The 22,297-nt window shown below is 45.2% G+C and overlaps 1 protein-coding gene and 1 long non-coding RNA gene across 11 annotated transcripts in view; one reads left to right on the top strand and one right to left on the bottom strand.

Moving 5' to 3' along the window:
• NRF1 (nuclear respiratory factor 1) overlaps nucleotides 1-11,269 on the bottom strand; it is a 74,210-nt gene extending 62,941 nt beyond the window's left edge. For 3 of the 9 annotated variants that reach the window (XM_056340736.1, XM_056340739.1, XM_056340735.1), the window contains exon 1: nucleotides 11,123-11,268. The gene's annotated coding sequence lies outside the window, so the exon portion shown is untranslated. Of the gene's footprint in view, nucleotides 1-2,928; nucleotides 10,768-11,122 lie in introns of those variants that run through there. The other 6 variants (XR_008822115.1, XM_056340741.1, XM_056340740.1 and 3 more) reach the window with 4 other exon arrangements.
• Nucleotides 11,270-11,397: 128 nt separating this feature from the next.
• On the top strand, nucleotides 11,398-21,151 carry LOC130150123 (uncharacterized). 2 transcript variants are annotated; one of them, XR_008822119.1, is made up of 3 exons: nucleotides 11,398-12,761; nucleotides 14,246-14,321; nucleotides 14,909-21,151. It is a non-coding gene; the product is annotated as an uncharacterized LOC130150123 (long non-coding RNA). The 2 variants fall into 2 exon arrangements; XR_008822117.1 differs by having other exon boundaries at nucleotides 11,398-14,321.
• The last annotated feature ends 1,146 nt before the right edge of the window (nucleotides 21,152-22,297 follow it).

The raw sequence follows: 22,297 nt of genomic DNA, 5'->3' as shown, positions 1-22,297 counted from the left end.
CCACACTGCCCAAATTTATTTTAAGAACCACCAACGGTTTGCAGCTGTAACAGCTCATCTGCCTGCCTGCCAGAGCAACCATCAGCATCCAGCATCAGTGTCATCTCATGAGAAGGAGGGATCTAAAATACCTTTGATGATCTGGGCCACCATGACATGAAGGAGTTTTTTTCAGTTAACTAGGTTTCATACTTCATGTATCCAATCAGGTTAAAAAGCTCTTCCTATGCACTTAGTACATAAGAATGTTTTACTTAAAAAGCTATTTCCAACTTCTGGCTGTATGTCTAGATAAACTCCAAATTCCCTGTGAAGACAGCCTGGAATAATTCATAAGTGAAAATGGATCCAGCAAGAAATACATGTTTTGCCATTTACTAATAAAATCAAATCCTGTTTGAGTATAATTACACCTGTGAAATTGTCTAGTACTGCTTTTTGCTATTCTGGCACAAAGCCCTCTACACATTTTTTAAAGTACATACATCCTTATATAGTTGCTTTCTAATCAGCAGGTTTCAATGGTTATACTAACCAAGAACTAACCTCATTTGGAAACACCACCACCACAAACGAAGAGATCACACGCCATGATTTCCAGAACAAACCTTGACTGAAATCACTCATGTTTGTCAAACCTCGTTAGTCTTCAGACACTTGTATCTACTCTGATGACAACAGTCAGAAACGGTCTGGGTTTGGTAGCTCCCCAAGACGGTCTGAATTAGAGGAGCTGCCAACCTCCAGGTGAGGGAAGAATTAGAGGACAACTTTTAAGAGAAGATGGCCAGTCTCGGTTTGGTGTTGCCCTGGCTGCTTTTCTCCTCTATCTGCGCCAACACTGGCTGGTACCTGGAAGCCACATCTCACACAAAACCATCCACCTCCCAGCCAGGCCTAACTCACATGCGCACAAAGCTTCCTTGAAGCATTTCCTGATGATGCTCATCAAGAAACCACTTCCAGGTAAAATCTGAGATGGCAGGAGGTCTACAACAGCTATTACAATTGCACAGGCTTCTGCAAGTGCAGCTTGCAGCCGAAAGCAGACAGGAGTCACCGTGTCCCACCACTCAGCTGCACTACATACCAACAAGCAAGACCCAGACCTCTTCCTGGTCTTTCCTCCATGGGAAGAAAAGATGTGCACATAAACAGGTGGTTTCAGACTACTGATAGCAGAGATTTAGCGCTTTCTGTGATGTCCACTTGTTACATTGCATTGGCATCTTTCACTGGTTAAATTAATTAATTTACCATTTTTTCTCTATCTATCTATATATATATATCTATAAAATTAATTCACCACCAGGATAAATTTGATACTGTTCTTGTACAAAATTCTGCCTAGAGGGAATTACCAGTGCAGGTTTGGTAAGGAAACTATGGTATCCACCAGGGACAAGATTGATTAATATCTCAATTATCAGCACAACTCATTTAAAATGTACATTTAAATCCCTTTTTCCATGGCCACGGGAAAAGCCTTGCCTTGCTCGTGGAAAGAATTTGCTGGCCTACACCTCAATCCAATAAAAAATGGCTCTTTCTGGTGAAGTATCTGTCTCGCTGGAAGCTGCAGAAGGTTTTAGATGGGACTGACTTCCTGGGACTTGAGACATTGCCTCCTGTCAGCAGCAACAACTGATACCCTGCACAAAGGCAAGATAAGACATGCTAGTTTACCTCTCTCCTATCAAGAACAAGGCAAACATCTTATTTCATAGTGGCTTACAGTGGCACATGGACAGTTGCCGCATGTCAGCAGAGATGTGGTAACTCAAGCACTAAGAGAAACTACACAAATTAGCTCTCGTTCCACAGCGTCCTCCTGTGGCATAGTATTAGTATAATGATCCTTTTAATTAGGATGGAAAAAAACCTCCCTATGCTATCAGTCTCAGCATGAAAAGACCTAAAATAAAAATTGATTCTAGAAAACAAAACCAAAACCTCTTCTATTTATGTGATTTTTTTAACAGCATCTCACATAAAAGAGCAAACATATCACACTGCAGGAAAAACTTCACACACAAAGCCTGGAAAAGAAACAAAAAGGATTTTACACATATTTATTAGGCATAAAACTCCTGTTTGCTGCTGAAAGCCACCACTGGCAATGTGATAGGACATTCATTTCATGATGTATGATGCAATTTGCAATGGGTCCTTTTTGCAGCTTAATTTCATGTATTTAGCACCAAATGCCTGCAGGAAGCTATGGGTTGAACATTAGGATGAAGTGGTTTCTACTTGAAGACTCTTCTCAGTCCTTGGCACAAAGGCGATGACAAGGGTGGGCAGGACTTCACCACAGTACTTTACCCAGGTGCACAAGGCGAGCTGGAGCAGATGCCTGGTCTCCCACCTGCCCAGGCCAGCAGGAAGCAGGAGCAGCACATCAGAGAGAACATGAAGCTCTCCAGGAAAGAAAAAAAAAATAAAATAAAACCACCACAGAACCACTTTTAAGTTACCCCAGTAGCTGAGCTGGGCTGGACTGGCTGCCAAAGCAGTTTCTCGCCTCAACCAGAGCAACGGTACTTCACAGGGAAAGCACAGCATGTACATGCAGAAGGACTCCGCTTTTTTTTTCAAGCGATTCATGTAAGTTTTTTATTTAAAAAAAGGTAACAAAAAGTACTATGGTGGAATCAATCCTCCCCATGAAGACAGCAAGAGAAAGGTTAGAACACATCTAGCATTCAGAAACCCATGGGAAGAGCATGCCACATCTCGGCCCATGTCAGCCAGCGAGTGTAATCCAAAACTGGAAGTCAAACTACACCATAAAATCGTAAACCATGGGGTGGAATTTTCATTTAGCATTCCCATGCCTCCCCCCAGGTTCTGCAGGTTTCACATTAAGCACGGGGGGGGGGGGGGTGGGGTGGGTGTATGCGATACACAGACATGACTCTCCCTTACCAGTATCCACCAGTAACACCTGGGGCAGAACCTTCTCTCCTAAAATTGTTTGCAGGATGTGTAGTCTGACACGAGTCTAGGAAATATAACATGATAAATGGCATTCTCAAAGGTAGTACTTTGTCAACTTACACATGCTTTCATTTTATTTAAAGAACCACACAGAAACCCCAATTTCATATTATTTTACTTTGACCTGCATAGCCCAGAAGTCATTTTAACAGCGTGAAGCAGGTTAGTCATCTCTAGTCAATACAGCTCTTTTAATTAACACACAAAGTGGTCTTTTAAGAATTACGAACCCAATAAGCGCAACTGCCGAGAAAGCTGCTATTTGCTGATCGCGACAGCATTCTTGGCACCGCACAAAGGCACAGCCCTCGCCCCAACAGGATTACTGCCTAAAAGACACAGCGAAGCCCTAGCTGGCTGCATTAAGGTGCAAATGTTCCCAGTTTTAATCCTCTTTTATCGAGAGAGGATTAGCGGTTATGCTGGACTACCACAGAAAAACATAATGGAAGAGTGTTTTACTAAGGGATTCGAAAAAGAGTGTGGTGATGTGACCGAGGCTCAGCAGTGTGAAGTATCACATTAACCATAACGTCCAGTATGGATAAAGTCTGCTGTCTTCAACCTTGGCTAGATGGATCACCTTAAGGACCTGGTCCTCACATCACATTAATTCAACCAGATCAGTATAAGGTAAAGGCAGATGCCACAACCCTAACCACATTTAATTATTTAACTTCCACCCTAAAATGACAAGCCTGGCCCACCCCTGGCTGATGGCTCTGTTAATGATGCAGTCCTCAGGAAGATACTTAATAGGGTATGGCTGATTCTAAACCCAGAATGAGTTACACCAGTATGACTGTAGCTGGTGTTAAGCAGGGTGGTACCACTGTAGCTGGATGAGGAAGGGTACAGGTATTCAACCTGTGTGCACAGAAGGTCACAGGCAACAGATTAAGCAGTGAAGAGCTGTCCCAGACCACAAAAAAAACCCCAACCTCTCTCTCTCTCCTCTTGCAGTTTTATACTTTCACCCTTTCAATTCATTTGCCTTCCAACCCTGCAACATGTACTGAAGCTCTCTGTTGTCAGCCAATAAAAAAATTAAGAACCCAGACCCAGGCATTCTGCCTTCAAAACAAAAAAAAACCCCAAACCCAACAACAAACAACAACAAAAAAACACGCCCCCAAAAATCCTGTAGGGAAAATACACAGTACAGTAACATTCGTTTTCAGGGTCGTCTTTTACCTAACTTTGAAGGTTTTTTCCTACAGCCGTTTTATGAGGAAAGGTGGTGGATTCACAGGTCCACAAACAGCCTCTCACATCAACTGCCTCACCTGCATCCACACAGGGAAAAATTTGGGGATTTTCCTCCAGGCTCAGGAAAAAGGGCATCTCAAGTTACCCTGCTGTGCCCTTCAGGGCATCTGAGGTGACAGAGTACAGCAAGGCTTGGTTCAGTGCCAGTAAAAAATGGGATACCTCCTCCCCTTAGCACCAGGAGCTGGGAAAAAGGACTGGACAGACTCCTTCCCAATGGTTTCCTGTGGTTCAAGAACACGTCTGCTTGCCTGCCCTGAAAAAGACTGCAGATGAGGAGGAAAAACTCCCCGGCAAACCCCCTGGAGAACTAACTGGAGAACTAACGCGCAAAGACCCTGAAAAGTGCAAGTGTCACCTCTGTAGACAAAGCACCAGACGTGAGAAAATCCAGCGCATGTTACATTTGCAGCTGCATATTGTACAGGATTAAGATTTGTGTTTTCTGGAAAAAACTGCACCTACAGCCCAACTACATGAAAGAGATTTGTGTGTGAGTTAAGTCTTAAGTACCTGCACGCTGGATTTAAATGCTGGTTCAAACTTTTTTTTTCTCTAGTATTGACAAAGAGCCTGTTAAGCAGGCCACAGTGCTCTCCAAGCATCCTGCTTCATCCTCAGCTGTCTTCCTCACAGGCAAAACTGAACAGTCAAGACCCAAGCCGTTTGTTAAAAGACAAAGCGGGGTTATTAGAATCACTCACTCACACACACAGACACAAACACACACAGACACCCCCCAATACTCTTCTTACTACGAACAGTTACTTCCTTCTGCCTTAGTTTGAGAAGGGGCACAGGTCAGTATGGCTTGCAGGAGTACTAGACCAGAATCTCAAACTTCCCGTGCACATGGAGAACATCCGAGATTGAGCCATCATGGTTTTCCAGTCCTGACCCACCTTAAGTCAGTGTTCAAGCAGGGTTTTTCCTGCTTTGAATACACAGCATAGTATGCAAATCCTGTGGGAATTCAAAATTTTTAGAGTTCCTGCAACACACAACCATGCATTTGAAACACTGAAAAAGGACCATGGATTTTTATTTGCTGCTACATTTTGTACTTCAGATGTCTTTCACATTTCTTCACCACCACCTCCATCTACATATGCTTCTCATTATCAGGGTTTAAGTATTAGAACTACCACAGGAAAATACACCATTTCCTTCTCGAGCAAGAGACCAAATTTACCGATTTACCTGCAAATTGCCATGAATACTCATGATGCAGAAATAATAAGCCCGAAAAAAAATATCCAAAAGCCCACTTGTAACCCAAAGCAACTATGAGAAGAGCTTCAAAACAACTAACTCCTTCTAGGGAGGAAAGGGAGCAGCACTATTTGAGGTCTCTTCTCCTTCAAAAGGGAAGCCAGGAACTAAAGAATTTTCTTTGTGCCCAAGAAAGTGGCTGCAGAAGCAGCAGCAAGAGACTCTAATGGCTGACACCTAAAATAAACTTATGGGGAAAATAATTAATTTACACATAGAGGATGTTGCAACATAAATAAAGCATGGAGACTCTGGGGGTGTGGTCTCGTAAGTATTTTTGACCCAGACTATGGGGAAGTTTTCCAAGCCTTGAAGTCACCCCCATTTGATTACTTTAATTAGCTGGTTATGTAACAAACAGTGGGAGGGACTCAGTTTCTTTTGGATTGCATTTCTTGGTCACACTGGTTACAAACAAGAAGCTTGCTCTGTAAGTGAAAATATACTGTTTTTCTGCTTATTCATTTGAAGTCAGGTGAATTTTGTAAAGGTACTGAAAAAGTTGAGTTACCTTCCAAGTTGCTATCAGTCTGCAGCATCTGAGCAATTCATTTATTATTTACAGGCCATACAGACAGCACATAGAGGAAACAGATAAAATTCACACATCTGTCTTAGACACAGACTCACAGAGGCAGAAAGCAATCAACATCCAACAGAAATAACGCGAGGAAGCAGAGGCTCAGAGCGCAGCACCAAGCGCAGAATGCACCTCACCATGCTCCATACCAAGGAGACACCTGCTTTCATCCTCCAGCACAAAAGCAGGCTCCATTACCCACTGAAAGAAGCGTGGTCTCTAAGAAAGGATAAAAACGGGAAGAAAAGGAGATGCTGGACTTTAAATCCTATAGAGCCAACGCTCAGATGGAATACACCTTCCATCATGTCCTAAGAATCTTTGTACAGATATGTCTTTCTTACAGGAGGAAAACCCAAAACAAAACAACACAATAATTCACTGACAGCAAAACATCAGCGCACATCAGGATGCCTATCACCCTCCTACATGCTCCACCAAATACAGTCTCCACCTCCCCATTTTCTATCTGTCAATATAAGGGACTCCTTCTGGGAGTCTGGCAGGCGCCTTATCCACAGCAAAACCAGAGCAGCCTCAAGTCCTTCACAAAGCTAAACACATCAGGCAACCTCCAAAACAAAGTGCGTGCACAGCCTTGATTACTTGGCCATCCTCTCCCAGCTCCCCTCTTACTAAGACTCCTGGCAAGAACACAAGGTCTGCTCCTAGTTATAAACTGTACTGTTCCAAAAAGGATAACAGGCTCTGAGGTTTCACAGCAAGTAGTGCCACTGCACAGGGATGAACAACTCCAGCCAGCCCTTTCAGTGGGACTGTCCAACTGGCCCAGCCTCACTAGTTTTTGGGAAAAAGCAAAGACAACAGGGCCAGAATTATCAAGACACCACAAATACTGAACCTCATTGCAATTGCTGCAGTTGATACAGAATAGACCTGAATACTCCCCAAAGCAGTATGGTGCCTGGATGGTCCAGGTTGAGCCCGGAGAGGTGACAGGTTCCTGCCATTCACGGTACAAAGCCCTGGCAGTCTGCACAACACTGGCTGGACCTTAAAACTTTTCTCCACACTCCGCTGCTAATGGTACAGCCTTTACATTGGAAAGCAGCGAGTTTCTGGTGGAATCTTATGTTTCAGGTGGGGAAAAAAAAAGAGAACATGCTAGTAATGTTCAGCATTTTATGGTGTGCAATACTTGAAAAACAGAAGGGTTTGCACCGTATTTACCTGATTTAGATTCACACGCAAAAAAACCAAGCTGATAAAGAGATCCACAACAGCTGACACACAAATTCACTCACTAAAGCAAGTGACAAACAGATCGGGACAGGGGCATGTATCTGCATTCAACAGTGGAAATGTGAGAAACCATTAAACTGACCCTCCAACGAACAACCGTATTCGAAACCATAAAACAATAGATTGCCTTTAAAACAGACAGACATTGCCCCAGCACGGAGAGACCGTGCTAGAGACTAGGTGCCACTTGACTCCTTCATATGGAGGGTCTACAGCAGTTTGTGAGACTTCCAATAGGACATGTCTTAAGATCCAGAAGAGCACAATAACCAGCAACAGAGTTCTGAATCTTGTGTGAAAACTAAACTGGAACAAGTGGAAACTTTTACCCTTAATTTTGATTTACAATTTTGTCCAAATTTTAGACAAGCATGCTCAACAAATGGCTATCAAAGAGCTCATGAAGTTCATCAGAGGAGAGCCACATCAGTCACAAGTAACCTGCTTCAAGTGCCACCTCAGCACTGTTTTCCATCTTTTTACAACATTAACTACTACATAGTAGAAGATTCCCACCATGCAGCGCTAGTTATTTAAAAAGACCAAGGGGTGTATTTTAACATTATTTTATTTAATAACTCGAGCACTGGGTAATCAGCAATACAAAAAATCATAACTATAGTTTACAGATCTACTTCAGAAGCAGTAGAAGACAGTTAAAGTCAGCAGGTAAATTTTACAATACTTCTTGCACTGCAAGTTATCAATACAAGCCAATTCCTACTGACAGCACGCCAAATTCTTACATACAAAAGTCTGCATTAGATTTTCTTGGTAAGAGAGATGCAGGGGCACAGCAGAGTCAGTGCACTCCACTTGCTTCTTTCCTAGAGGGTACTTCTCCAGATCAGAGGAGGGCAAGGCAAAAAAATAGTAATTCCCAAAGCCTTCAAGAGACTGAGAAGCTGCATGGAAATCTCCCTCAGTTGGTAAATGAAGAGCAGGTGCAAGCAGTAATGGAAATATTCTCAGAGCATATACATGCACATGGCAGCAGAAGTTTGACATGATGTAGCCTAGAAGTGAGATTTACTACAAAAGCAGCTCCAAGTGCTCCCAACCTGGGCTCCTACAGACACTTGTGGTTCTTTATTTTCACGTACAAGCCCGAAATCTTCCAGACTTGAGCTTGCCAGAAGTGAAACTGGCTGGTTTAAGTCTAAGAAAAGATGATTCAGGCTCCCAAGCAACAGAAAAATTATGAAATTCCAACACTTGCAGTAGTACTCATGCCAAAATACCTGCAGTCTGAAAGTTGACATCTGTGCAGCCAACCAGTCACAGGGCTTTTGTCCAGGAAAGTTGAGACAATTAATTGAAGTGCAATATTACCGTGCATAATACCCTGCATGGCCAACCCTACTCAGAAGCAAAGTGGCCTTCGCACACCATAGCTTAATCCTCTATGAACAAGTTTATGCCACATGTTTTCCTCGACAGAGATACAGAGAAGGGCAACCTCCAACCGACACAGCACACACTAAGGACTCCCACTGGTACACCTGGTTTTTGCCAGGATGGCTTATTTACTTCTGTCAGGGTATCTGTTGTTCTGGCACACTGGGCAGCACAGTTGAGATGGCACGGTCCACATCCACAACGTAAACTTGTGTCAGGATAACTTACATGCTTGCTATGCAGAGCACGGCCAGGCCAAGTTACCTTCAAAGGAGCATCCCTGCAGCTCAGCAGGTATGGAGTGAAACGCCATGAGTTAATGGGGTCCATGGAAAGATTTCAATTAAACAGAAAGGCAGCATTTTCACCGCTTCACGCCAAAAATCATATTGCCCACACACATGCGAACACTGGCTCTATCCAGCTGCCAACGAACGACGCTTTACAAGAGCCATGCTCCACTCCACCTATATAACGCAAATGTACATCGGGCCACACACTTTGTAAAGCACAGATGCTATTGCAGTACATGGAATTGTAAGAACTGCACAAAACACGTACTGGATGAGGCAGAGGGTTCCCCAACTTGCTGTATTTATGGCCTGTGCATAACAGCCCATGCCTCACTTGTGGTAAAGCCTGTACATAAGTGACGTGAGACTTCTGAAAAACAACTGTGATACAATAAAATACAATAAAACCCAACTGCAACACTCTATAAAATTGTAAACACATGTAGAAAATTACATGAGCATATGAGATCATTTAATTAGACACTACACTGTAACACTTATCCATGATGGAAAAGATTGAAAACTTGAGTTAATATAACTCCAACACCTTTCCAAAGTCAGTCATTGTCATACACTTCCTCTTTCACCCTCAAAGAAAAAAAGCTGTTGCTCCCAGTTTTACCATAGGCACAAAAATCTAAATTAAAGAGATGAACAATTTCTCTCTCACCTATTTTCCCAACATTAGGGCATTAAAAGTTCAAAGTAACAGGTTCTACAAATGAGCAACCATGATGCAGATGAACCAGAAGACAAGGTAACACTACTACTAAAGTAAGGATGAACACAAGTTGCCATGATGTCACAAACGAAACTCTGAAAATAACGACTGCACACAGCCACCGCAACACTGAAAATACTCTCATCATGTCCAGGACACAGGAAGAGGGTCTAAAACCCTGCCTGGACAGCACCAAGGCTAATGCATGAGAGACAAAAAACAGAACAGCAATGCCTTTCTTAAGAGAAAAATCCCAAGATCTGGAAAGAAGAAAGATGGTTCCAGTGGAGGAGAAGAAAAATAAAGCAGAGATCCAAATCTTGATGAGGTGCACAGAAAATACCTCTCCACGCTATGAAAATTATCCGTAGCTGCAAGAAAGGTACAACTTAGTAACCCCATGCGCGTGAAGAGTTTTGAGCCGAACACTTCTGCCCTGTAATTATTCTTTACACTAACAAGGTCCTGAGCGCTCCAGTCATGAACCAGGTCTCTCCTGAGCCAGATGTTGTATAACCCATGAACAAAGAGACAAGATTTGTACCCCTTTTGGGGCATATGGGGGGAGGCGGGTGATGCGAATTCGGCTTGCATGATTAGCAGCATCTAAGCTCGCTGCCCTCCCAGCAGCAGCCCCGCTCCCCGACTCGCATACAAAAGGGCAGCGGCGGTCCAAGACGCTGCCACAAGGCATCCATTTGCAGTCAGAAAAATAAAAAAGTGGATGAAAAAAAAAAAGGAAAAAAAATAAAGGGGGTGTGGGGGGACATAAGGAGGAAAGAAAATCAAAGGGAAAGGGAAGAAGAAAAGCCCGGCAAACGGCTGCGACCGCGACCCAACTTCCCGCCCCGGAGCGGGACGGGCTCAGGCCAGGGCCGGAGCAACCTGCTCCCGCAGCCTGCGGCACCCGGCTCGGCCGGACGCGTGGGCCCGGCGCCGGCCCGCGCCCACCCGCCCCTCCCCTCCCCTCCCTGCCCCCGCCACCGCCCCGTGCCCCCCCGCGGGAGGGCGCTCCGTCCCCCCGGGCTGCCCCGGCCGCGGCCGCGAGAGGCCCTCGGCGCCCCGCAAGGCCCCGCGGCCGCCGCCCCGCCGCCAACCCCCCCCTCCTCTCCGGTGGCCGGGCGGGAGCGGCCCGCGGCCCGCCACGGGGCCGCGCTCCCCCTCCTCCCCGGCGGGGCCTAGCGCGGCCCAGGCGGCCCTGCGGCGGCGCTGAGGGGAGGCGCGGGCGCCGGAGCCGGGGGTGCCTGGACGGCCGGCGGGGGCCCCCGCGTTGCTGCGGCTGCGCCGGGCTGGAGGAGCTGGGAGATTGCGCGGTAGGACACTCACCTCAGAGCGGCTGCGCTGCGGCGGGCCTGCGCCGTGGAGCCTCTGCCGGGCGGCGGCCGGGGAGGGAGCCGAGCGGGGACGCGGCGCGGCTCGCCCTGAGCCGCCGCAATGGCGAGCGGGAGAGGCGGGGACCGGCGGCGGCGGCGGTGGCGGGAGGAGGCCGGGGGGGAGAGGGAGAGAGGGGGGGAGGAGGACGTATGGCGTCATAGCCCGGCGCCGCCGCCATGATGAGGAGGGCGAGGGCCGCGGCGGGAGGCGGCGTCGCCGCCATGTGCGGGAGGTCGTGGGCGGTGTGAGGGGCGAGGGAGGAGGTGGCGGGGCGCGGGCGGCCGCCGGCGCCATGTTGAGGAGGTTGCGCTGCCTCTTCCCCCGCTGGGAGGGGAGCGGGGGGGGAGGGGGCACGCCGCGGGGGTGTCGGCGCCATCTTGGGGAGGTCGCCCCGATTCTCCCCCTCAACGAGGCGGTGTGAAGGGGCTTCGGGCGGCGGGCGGTAGAGCTCTGAGGCGACGGCGGGCCGGGCAGGGGGTCCCAGCCTTGGCTGCACTGGACCTGGCACCTCAGCCAAGCAGACTGCGGTCCCAGGCGTGTTTTTCTGGGGAAAAAGCCCGTTTAAAAGCACCATAGCCTGCTGCTGGGCCATGGCTTCCCTGCCTTGCGCTCAGCCATGTGCCACCCTGGCAGTTTTTGGGTAGGAGAAACCATATTGCTGAGCTAATCTGGGTTTTAAAAAAAAACCAAAACTAAGAAAAGAGACACAGATGAAAATAACACGTCAGGAGGCCGGCAGGCTGTGCGAGAGGCCATCTGTTTGTAGCTGTAAATCTTTGCCTGCTCCCAGCGAGGGCCGCTGGCTTGAAGCAGCTGTGGCTCCTGTGCTGGAGCTCCTCCGAAACACAGCTTGGTGTCATGCCAAGGGGATGGGTGTCCCTGCTGCACGTAAGAAAACAGTGATAAGACCATTGGTGGCCTGACTGCCTGTTCTCTGCCCTGAACACCAACGTACTCCACAAGGCCTCTCGTTTCCGCTGCCAACGAGTGGGTATCAAATGGAACTCGGCTTTAGCCCCACTAACTATCCTTCCTGGTATGTGGAAGCTAGTAATTTCTTGTATTATCATACTAGGGCTCAGAGACGTCTGTTGGGATTGTGGCCTTGTTCTGGGGGAAGGTGTTCACATTTGAAGGCTGTTGCTGTCCCAAGGCAGCCAGGGTTTTCAGTAGAAACCTGCAATATAAAGGATTTAAAACAGAGGGAAAAGGAGGTGAGGGGAAATATAAATCTGTGCTTTGTAGGAGGGAGTCTTAAGATGGGACTTGATGTCTCATCCACTGAATCTGTCAAATATGTTTTCCCCACACCTGAAGAGTTACATGGAAAATACAATGAGAACAGGTACCAGGAGAAGAGTTCACAGAAGCTGGTTAAGAGCAGCCTGGAAAGCAAAATATTTTCAGTAATGCTTCATTCAGGATCTTACATGTTTCTTATGTGCTCTGTGCTAAATATGTGGCAGATCAAAAATTCAGTAGACTTTTACGTTAATCATAATTTTATTTTTGTTGGCGTAAAAGGTACACAATTTGTTTCATTTCAGGACATCAGCCTGCCATCTGTGCTTAGTAGAAACCTCGTCCATGGGTATGTCATTGTACTAAAAATGATAAAATTTTGGTCATTATACTAATATCAACTACTGGGATTTTACAACTTCCCTTGGCGTGTAGTACCAGTCCCTGTAAAAGGGGATGTGTCCTACATGCCTGCCAACTCACAGCACTCTGCAAATTTACTGATACTCAGGCAAAACCAGAAAATGCAGAAATAACTTTCATCTGATAGGTGGAATAAAACACAGCCACCAATTTTTTCTATTTACAAATAGAATAAAGCAATAGTAGGTGACTTGTTAGGGTAGGAAGAGATGACCGCACTATACCCATCTGAAGATGCAAGCATATGGAAAGCACAGTATGGAAAACAAATGCTAACTGGTGTGCCTCCTTTGCAGAGCCATCCAAGGCAATTGGCATGTGTATCGGGTCAGCTCAGGATTGACTGTCCACTCTGTAGAGTCACATTCCAGTTGTCACTTGCGCAGTGCCCCTGCATTTTTTTGGGATCTTTGCTACAGCATGCACACTCACAGCACATTGTGGGGAAAATAACACCTCTGCTTTTCACGGGAATGTCACCTCAGACCCTGTAGACTCAAACGCGCTTTAAGTTTTGGATGCTCTTGATTTTTGTCATTGGCCCCCCATAGGTATGAAGTGTGGATCCAGGCCAAGTGGTGACTTATGCCAGTTGCTGAGATGAATGTATCTTCTGCTGCAGAGCTGTGAAGGTGTCCTGGCTGGGCTTGCCGCTCCTTGAAGAGAGGGGAGTGCCTTGCCAACGCAGGCAGACATGTGGAGGCAGCTGATGCGGACTGTAACAGCAGTGGAATTCCCTTGTGCTAATCAGCAGTTTTGGAGCTGAGCCACAAGCACTGAGACCTGAGGCTGTGCTAGTCGACAGGCCTGGTATAACCCATAGTGACCCAGAATCTCCACAGGAGGAAGATCACTTCCTGATATGTAACAGGAAAGTAGTTTTAGATGAGCTACCAAGAAAATTTCATAATGGTAGGATCTGATAATACTGGAAGAGCTTTGGGACACTCTGGAGTCTCCCCCGTTGGAGGTTTTAAGAACAGGTTAGACAAAATACCGCTCAGGAATGCTGTAGGTAGAGTTGCTCCTGCCTCAGGGAGAGGGGTGGATGACATGGTCATCTCAGAGTCCCATCCTGGTACATATTTTCAAGGCCACATGTTGCTAATCAGTTTGGAATGGGCAGATCAAACCATAGGCTCGTGAAAGTGCATATCTATGAGCCAATAGCTATTGAGTGTGCTGGGACAGTGGCTGGCACACATACTTACTTTTTTTCCACCCCTCTCAAAATGCTCTTAGTTACATGAAGAGAGGAGTGCACACAGGACCAAAGTCTCTTGGTAGGGAACAGCACCGACATTCATTTGGGATGTGCCAAAAAGGTCCTCCAGAGAGGCAGCATTTCCTAGTATGAACAAACTAACACTTTCTCTTTGAAAAACTGAGCATCAGCATGTCTCTCCCCAGGTTCTCACGAGGATGCAGACCATGCTGTGTCATTCACGCATAATCCTGCGTGAAAAGGGTTGGGAAAAGAATCCTGGTGAGTACAAATCTACATTTGGCCAGCAGAAGGGTAGGTAGCCTGACTTGCACACCCATGGGAATGCCAGGGACTGGTTAGGACATGCTTTATCCAGCATTCAGGGAAAGATGAGGAAGGAACAATGATGCATGGTGGGGAAAGGGAGCTCTGGTGGCATGGCAGGCCCAGAAAGGTTAACCTGTCCACATCCTGGGTCTGAGAAGAGAAAATGTGAAAGGGATAACGTGAGGACAATGTTACCAAGCTACCAGCTGGATGTGTCTGATCAGGTGCTGTCAGGCTGTAAGAGAGAGGTCAGAAGACTATGTACAAGCTGTTCTAGCAGATCCCCTTGTCTTTGGTTGGTGACTTCTGGGACATAACAAGAAAACAGATGAGTAACAAGGAAGGATTGCCTAGGAAAGGACGCACAGGAAAGCATAAGGGGAATGGGAGTGCCTGGGTCAATTAGCTGGTGCTGCTTTGTAACATGGGTGGGTTACTACCATCAGCATAAGTGGCTTTTGAGCTTTGGCCAAAAGCCTCAGACAGGTCTGGCCTGAAAGTGCCACCAGCCTTGGGTCACAGATTTTGTGTGTTTTCAGGTGCCACAGAAGGGTCCATGCACAAATAAGAGTCAGAGTCTTGGCTCCAGTGAAGACTTTTCTTCTGTGGGAGTGTGGCTGTATTACAACCAGAAGGTTTGCAGGTGTCAAAAAGTACTATTAACTTTTGGGGACCACAAACATCAGGTTTTCCTAAGGGGATGAAACACATGCCCTTGCTGGTGTATTTAGCACCTCTCATAGACCAGGTCAATCCAACATACTGCTCCTGTCAGCTAAGACAATGTGGGCGGGGGGTGGGGGGGGTGGGGTGTGTAAGATTTCTCCAAAAAGTGTTTCAGAGTCACAGGTGTAGCTGCAGGACTTCTGAACACACCAACTCTTGCATATTGTGTGAACAGATACTGTAACAAACAAGAATCTGTTACTTTCCTGGATTTATATGGGAAGGCTGATCTCTGGCATGCTGGAGGTGAAGGACCTGCAGGTAGTTGTGCAGCAGAAGATCCATTCCTGGCAGCGGCAGCAATGCTCTTCAGGGTCTGATTGCCACCGAATGTCCTAGCTGCCTCGGAGTTAAAACATCTACTACTGCCTGTTGGCACTTGCAAGGCCACCTGTGCTTGCAAGTGATGGAAGAGGTGGAATCCCAGCCGCTTGGCATCTTGTATCAGCAGGGGAAGAAAAGTGGATGGGTCTGTTGTCTTTCATACAGAGTTCTTATTCTCATCTTAAGCCCATTGAAAAGTAACTGATTAACCCACTGTGCTGTAAACAAAACACCCTGATGATTTAGCAGAACTAACTGAGCAGTTTTTGAACATTCACAGTGGAGCCTGAAGGGGGGAAGAATACAGACACAGCTGCTTGGCCTTTTTCTTTTCTCCCTCTTTTTCAGATTAAAAAAATTGCATCCATTGCTATTCTTTAATGCAAGTCTTCGCAACAGCGATTGTTCAGTAATGTGCAATGAACCAGATTTGCACGGCTCATAAAGAGCCAGGCTGGGTTTCATTACTCTAAGGAGGATGTTGATAGTGCAATGAGTTTGTTGTAAGTAGCCTTGATTAGGCTCTCTGGTTGCCACAGCTTCTCTGGAGCCCGATTAGACCAATGCTGAGTCTGAGTTTTGCAAGGATTCCTGTGATGAGAAGCTCTGTTAGTTTTTGTAGTCACCAAAATCTACACAGGTGCAATTGTTCTGGAGAGCTGCTACTGCTAAAATAGTAGATTCCTGCAGCATATCCCAGAGCCTGTCAGGGCTCTGCAAATATGGATTTCTGGTCATTCATCTGAATATTACATCTCTTCAATTTAGATCCTTATACCTAGTTCACCTTTGTGTACACTCCTCAGGTATTTTCAGCTTATTTTCACTCCTTCTGTTCAAATACTGTTTGGTCACGTTCAGCATACACTGATCTTGCCATTTGTCTGCACAGTCTATGACAAGCACCTAAAGTTGTCCAGTGTTAGGGCAACATGGGACAGAGTAAAGAGGCTGAAGATAATATGTGATTAGCTTTGCCAGGTATGAGAGAGAAGAGGCATTTTCCCATATAATTCCAGTTCTCCAGGCTTATTATTTAACATATTTGGTCTCTTTCCCAGATTGCCAGTACCTCCGTGAAAAAGAGCTTTTTTCTCTATTTCAGGCTCAGTGTCATGAGATCCACCTTAAGACCAGAATTTCCAGCATGGCTTCTGGGTTATGCCATAACTCTTAACTGGAGAGCTTGGGTAATTCTTTGTCATCGCCACCCAGAGCCAGCTCACACTCATAATTTCACCAGCAAAAAAACCTCTTATAGAAAGGAATTGGGCAGTCAACACTTAATTTCAAGACTGATTTTCTTGGACAGTAATAAATTTTGTTAGGGCTCTGCTGCCTATTTTTAAGTACTGTTTGGCTACTCACCTGAACCAGCAGTGCTCCAAGGCAGCCTCAAAAGGTTTCCCTTGGGAGTAGGGAAAGAGGATCTGTGCTATGGGCTCTGGAGACCTCAGTTTTCTCATCAGCAGGGAGAAAGAATTCATGGTTTGAAGATCTAGAACAGGGGTCCTCAAACTTTTTTAACAGGGGGCCGGCGTGCGGATGAAGTGGCAGGAAGTCATCTGCGGCTGCTTGCTGCTTGGTTTCCGCCCCCCCAACCCCCGGCGGAGGGGGGGGGAGTTCTGTAAATACGGGGGGCCAGATTGAGTACCCTGGGGGGCCGTATCCAGTCTGCAGGCCGTAGTTTGAGGACCCCTGATCTAGAACATACCCCACATTGGGACTGAGACCCCTGTTTTGGCGTATGATTATACAACAAAATGGAGTCTGAATGTGCAGCAACACAAGCCATACATGACATGTTTTAGGTATAACAGCTTTACTTGTGGTTCCCCTTCTGCAGCAGCCAGTAACCAAAAGCGGTCTGGATTTTGGGCTTGCCCCACAGCAGCCAGCTTCTTCACTGATTCTGGTGATTAATCGTTTCTATTCTGTCAGTGCCCAGAGTATTTAGAAATAAAAGACAGCAGTGTTGGATGAGTGCCATTCTCTCATCTCTATGAAACAGCAGTAATAGTAACAACTACTGAGAGAGAATGGCATGTAAGAGCCCACTTAGGCTATTATGTATAGCTTTTCAGTGCGCATTGCAACATTCCTTGCAGCTAAGCACCAAACTACAGTAGATTTTACAGCAAAAACAGTTAATGGGGAGACAAAAATGAGAGTGTAAAAAAAGAAGAAAGGAGATGGGAACTTGTTGGCAGGAAGGCATTCCTCTCCCATCCCCACGTTTTGCCTGAAGCTTATTTTCAGACACACTGGTGAAGATTTTTTTTTTATTGGTTCTTAGGACAGGGGTAGCCTGACTCTAATTTCCATGCTGAGGCTTGCTGTTTACCAGCCCTGCACTGCTGCTGGAACACCTGATAATCCCAGTCCTCGATTGTGGGACAGAGCTGGCAGGGGTGGCTGTGGCCAGCACTACTCCAGCAAACTTGGGAGCCCAACTTGGGAGCCAAACTTGGGTGACCCCTCCTTAGACCAGCTGCCGTCTTCCTAACGCAGTAGCATACAGCACTTCCAAGTAACATGCTGCTGCAATGACTTCTGTACAGGGCTGCAAATCTGCTTGTTGTGAGATACTTCTTCAGGTCCAAACTGCTTTTCTTAGGGAAAAAAATTCTCTAAGCAGTCACTGAAGACTGATTACACCAAATTGGATATTTATGATTTGCTTTTCTTCATTACTCAAGGCAATTGCACCTAAACTGCGTAACAGGCAAGGTGATTTTCCCCTGGCTGGGCTAGCCATCTGAACACAATTACACTTGGCTATTATTAGCGAGAGTGAGCAGGGCTGAGTTTACAACTGTGCAGGAGTGATAAGCTCAAGACGACTGTGCTTCCTCTCCAAGGAACTGTCTAGCTCCGCTCCACTCCTCCGCATCTGAGACACCACCATGCTGAAGTCAGGAGGTATTTTTGTTCTCTGAACAGGGATGCCCAAATGGCACAGGCCGAGTGGTTTTCTTTTAACAGCAGATTAGACAGACACAATATCCTGCACAGTTTTACTCTCGTCATCCAAGACACTAGTCACAGAGGTTTTAAAGTTTTCTGGTACCCCTTTTTATGGCCTTTAGCCCAAATACCTTAGGACCCCCAAGCCATGATGGCTATGCTAGTTTTTCTGGACTCATCACTTCGAAGAACTTACATTTCTGTGTCCACACTAAATTTGAATTTGCATTTTCATTAAAATCTTAAATATGACAGAGAGTGGGATAGATCTCCCTAGATATTCCTGTACCTAAACAAGACACCTGGGGCTGCTTTAAGCCTCTGCATACATTTAACCAGAGGAATCACATCCTGAACTGCTCTTACTATATGAATCTAGACAACTAGTCCAGGTATTGTTGCAGACATTAGATTTAGGGGAGATTAATCCCATGAGTCTCAGTTTTATGACTCTCATGTAGCAACATGTGAGAAGAAAAACTACGTTGGAAGTATTGTCACCTTCTGCTGACGAAACAGTAGCATTGTGAAGCATGGAGGAGAGCAACAAGAATAACAGGTTTAAAAAGTGTAATATAGGAATGAAAGGCTGAAAGTAGTGCACTTTCTTACTATAAAGAGCTGAAAGGAAGAAGTTTAAGAGAAAGGAGGCATAACAATACTCACTTCATGGAAGATCATTGTAAAGACAGTGATGAACTGTGGGTTATGACTGCTGGTGAGCTCAGGACCAGCACAGCTGTGCCACATGTAGGCATGGGAACAGTCCTGGAGTTACCCGAGAGCTGAACGATCCTGGGATATTTCAAGAGACAGTGAGAAGCTCGCCAGAGACACCCCCAGGAGGTTGCCAGTCTGAAATCTCACAAACTATTAAAACTACTTTCATCTCCTCTTCCAAGTAAGCTTGCAATGCCAGGTTGTGAAGAACTTTTTAAGACCTGTCAAAGCATTGCAACAGACCCTAACTGTGGTTCTAAGCAAGAAAAGCAAAGTATCCACTGCTAGTGTAAGAGCTTGCAATGTTTCCTCCTCTGCTCACTGCTTTCTGGTAATGGCAACAGAAATTATGCAAGCCACATGCATAAGACGATGGAAAAGGATGAGGAATCAATAAAAACGTACTTTTCTAAGAAAACAGACCTATTCCTTGGACAGTTCCAAAAGGGCAAGCTATAATTATCAGGTACTCCCAAAATATTATATCTATTTTCAGAAGGTGCCGGGCTTCCTGGATAAAGTATCTCAGAAGCCAAAACAACAGGTGACAGAAGGACTCTTTCTTTCAAGGACACCATTTCAGGCCGTATCATTTGAGATGAGCCAGACACCATGGCAAGCTCAACAGTTACTACTGGAATAAGACAAAGAGCCTCATGTTTAGAAAGCTCTCATGTGCTCCAGCAGAAGATGCCTGTTTCAATAGGTCTGATTTAACTTCAGCTTTAAATAATAAATAAAGCATTACATACCTTGAAGAACTGAAGCAGAAGGGGAAATGACAAAATGGAGAACACTAGAGAGGGAACTACTGTCAACAGTATCAGAAGAAGCAGTGATTTCATAAGGGTTGGCATTTTCTTCCTTTCATTTCTTCAAGCATTGGATTGGTGCCAATAAGCAGATTGCAAGTCATGTCAGAAGATTTAAACCAACCATAACTCCTTATGAAGCTCTGTTACGAAGCAGCTGATGTTGCAAGACAATTCTTTTCCCATAGAAAGGTCAGATTAAGAAAACAAGGAACGTGACATCATTCCTCTACATCACTTATGATCGATCCAGCCTTCACTTCTGCTGTTTTAGGGGCTTGATAAATTCTGTTTACAACCCAAACTCTACAGACATGAAATAGATACCCTTAACAGGCCCCACCCCTTCTCTGACGAAAAAAAAATTCCATCTTACACATGCAGAGCATTCCCACTGGCTCCTCCACAGCCATCTCTAGTGAAGGATACATTAAATCAAGTATTGGAAACTCCCAACATCATCAAAAGCAAATGTCACAAAACAGAAATTCTCTCTCTCTATATATAAACATATTATGGCTTCAAGGTCAGTCAACCTACATAACATTTTGAATTGCTATGAAAATAAACCCATAGAAGCTGTCACAGACAACATTTTGTGTAAACAAGAGGGGACCCAGATCATTCCTGCTATGCAATGAGCATAAAAGTGGTTGTAACTGTGTATTCCACAAAGTGGAATACGTTCTACGGTAGTACATCCATCAGATCAGATGAGGATTGGGCAGCAGATTTATTCTACAAACATGTTTTTCAGATGAAGAGAGGTCAAAAAAGTCATAGGTAGTAAAATAACTTTTCCAGGAATGAAATAATTAGGGAATGAGCTGTTTGCTATAAATGTGGCAAAGAAACATCAGACATTTTGGTTCAGAAGTGGTCACGCCTCACATGCCTGTTTCCCATCTCCTTTTTATCTGTAAGAGGATCCCAGCATGACTAGCTCAGGCAGAGCTCGATATGCCATAGACATGCAAAGCAAGGTGAGATGACCCATGTTTAAAGACTCTTTCAAATGTGTTGACCATTTAGCCACAGAGAAAACTAAAAAAAGAAAAACCAGCTGCAATAATTATTGTAACTAATTGCTTAACCAATACAACTTCAATTCGAATGTCAGTTTTGTAGCTTCTGATTTACCATCTCAGTATGCGTGGAGAACTCTTCTCCCAGGCTGGTTATCTTTGTACTTCACAGAAGGGGCACTTCCTATTAAATGATGTGGAAAAAGTACCCCCAAGAGATGTATGACCTACTTGAATCACCCTGAGAGAGAAAAGATTTTCTGAAGTTAAATGTCATTTTCTGCTTGCGCTAGATGGCATTAAGTACTTTTGCTTTCTTCATATAATCCATGTACTGCAGTCTACCTGCTAACATTTAAAAAGGGCTTCCTTCTAGACTGTAGGAGCACTTGGCCTATTGCTTGCAATTTCAGCTATTAAAAATATTCTAGCATTCAGCAATAATTGCAGGTGAACTTTTAAAGCATTTGGTTCAAGAATGTCCACCAACGAGCAAACTGCTCCCTTCATGGCATATAATCACAGCCATTCCAAGGAAGCTGTTGTAACCATGTGTTGTATTAAATGTTTTCCTCATTTTTCTTAAACATTTCTCTTTTAGTGCCAATTACGGCTAGAAGACAATTGGGAGAAATGCTGATACTAAGCCAGCCTTTTGCATAAAAAAATTTCACACTCAGTTTACTTTAGCTTAGTCATAAATATATCAGACCTTAACAGTAAAGAATAAAAAACCCCTTTGTTTCTCCTGAAGTGATATAGCAATAACCTAGAAGGAACACTTCAGACTGAAAGGGCCCTATTTTATTTTAAAAGAACGAAATATTTCTTATTTTTAACAAAATTAAGTGCAGACTAAATCAAAAAAGCCAAGGAAAAAGGTATTTTCTCCCAGGGATTCTCTTAGGACTAACCTATGATCTGAGACCGTCAGGGTGGGAGGGCCCTAAGCTTTCCCTAAGGGGACAGCAAAAGATCTGCAAAAAGCAGGACTCCAGAATTCAATGAATACCTCCAGAAAGCTACTGGTATATTTCTATACTACTGGATAATTCTATAGTATATAACACGCTGGAATGTAACAAAACCATTCCAGTATCTGAAATGAAAGACATCAATACTTGCAAGTGCCATGGTACCTAGACCGCATGTCTCAGAGAGCAACCGTTTCTGTAAGTTCCAATATTTTGTTCCTTGTGGTCTTTTGTATAACAATTACTAGCAAAAGAGAGGGGGTGGGGGGTGGGGGGGAAGACATGCCTTTTTAAAATAAACAGAAAGCTTGAGAGAGAGAGGCATGTAAGAAAGACAGTAAAATTGGGCTTTCTTTGTTCCTGGAGGACATCTGAAATGG

The sequence above is a fragment of the Falco biarmicus genome, chromosome 5 (genome assembly GCF_023638135.1).
Source record: "Falco biarmicus isolate bFalBia1 chromosome 5, bFalBia1.pri, whole genome shotgun sequence".
NCBI classification, from domain to species: Eukaryota; Metazoa; Chordata; class Aves; order Falconiformes; family Falconidae; genus Falco; species Falco biarmicus.
Note: the sequence above shows the minus strand (reverse complement) of the source record. Positions and strands in the feature narration are given on the sequence as shown.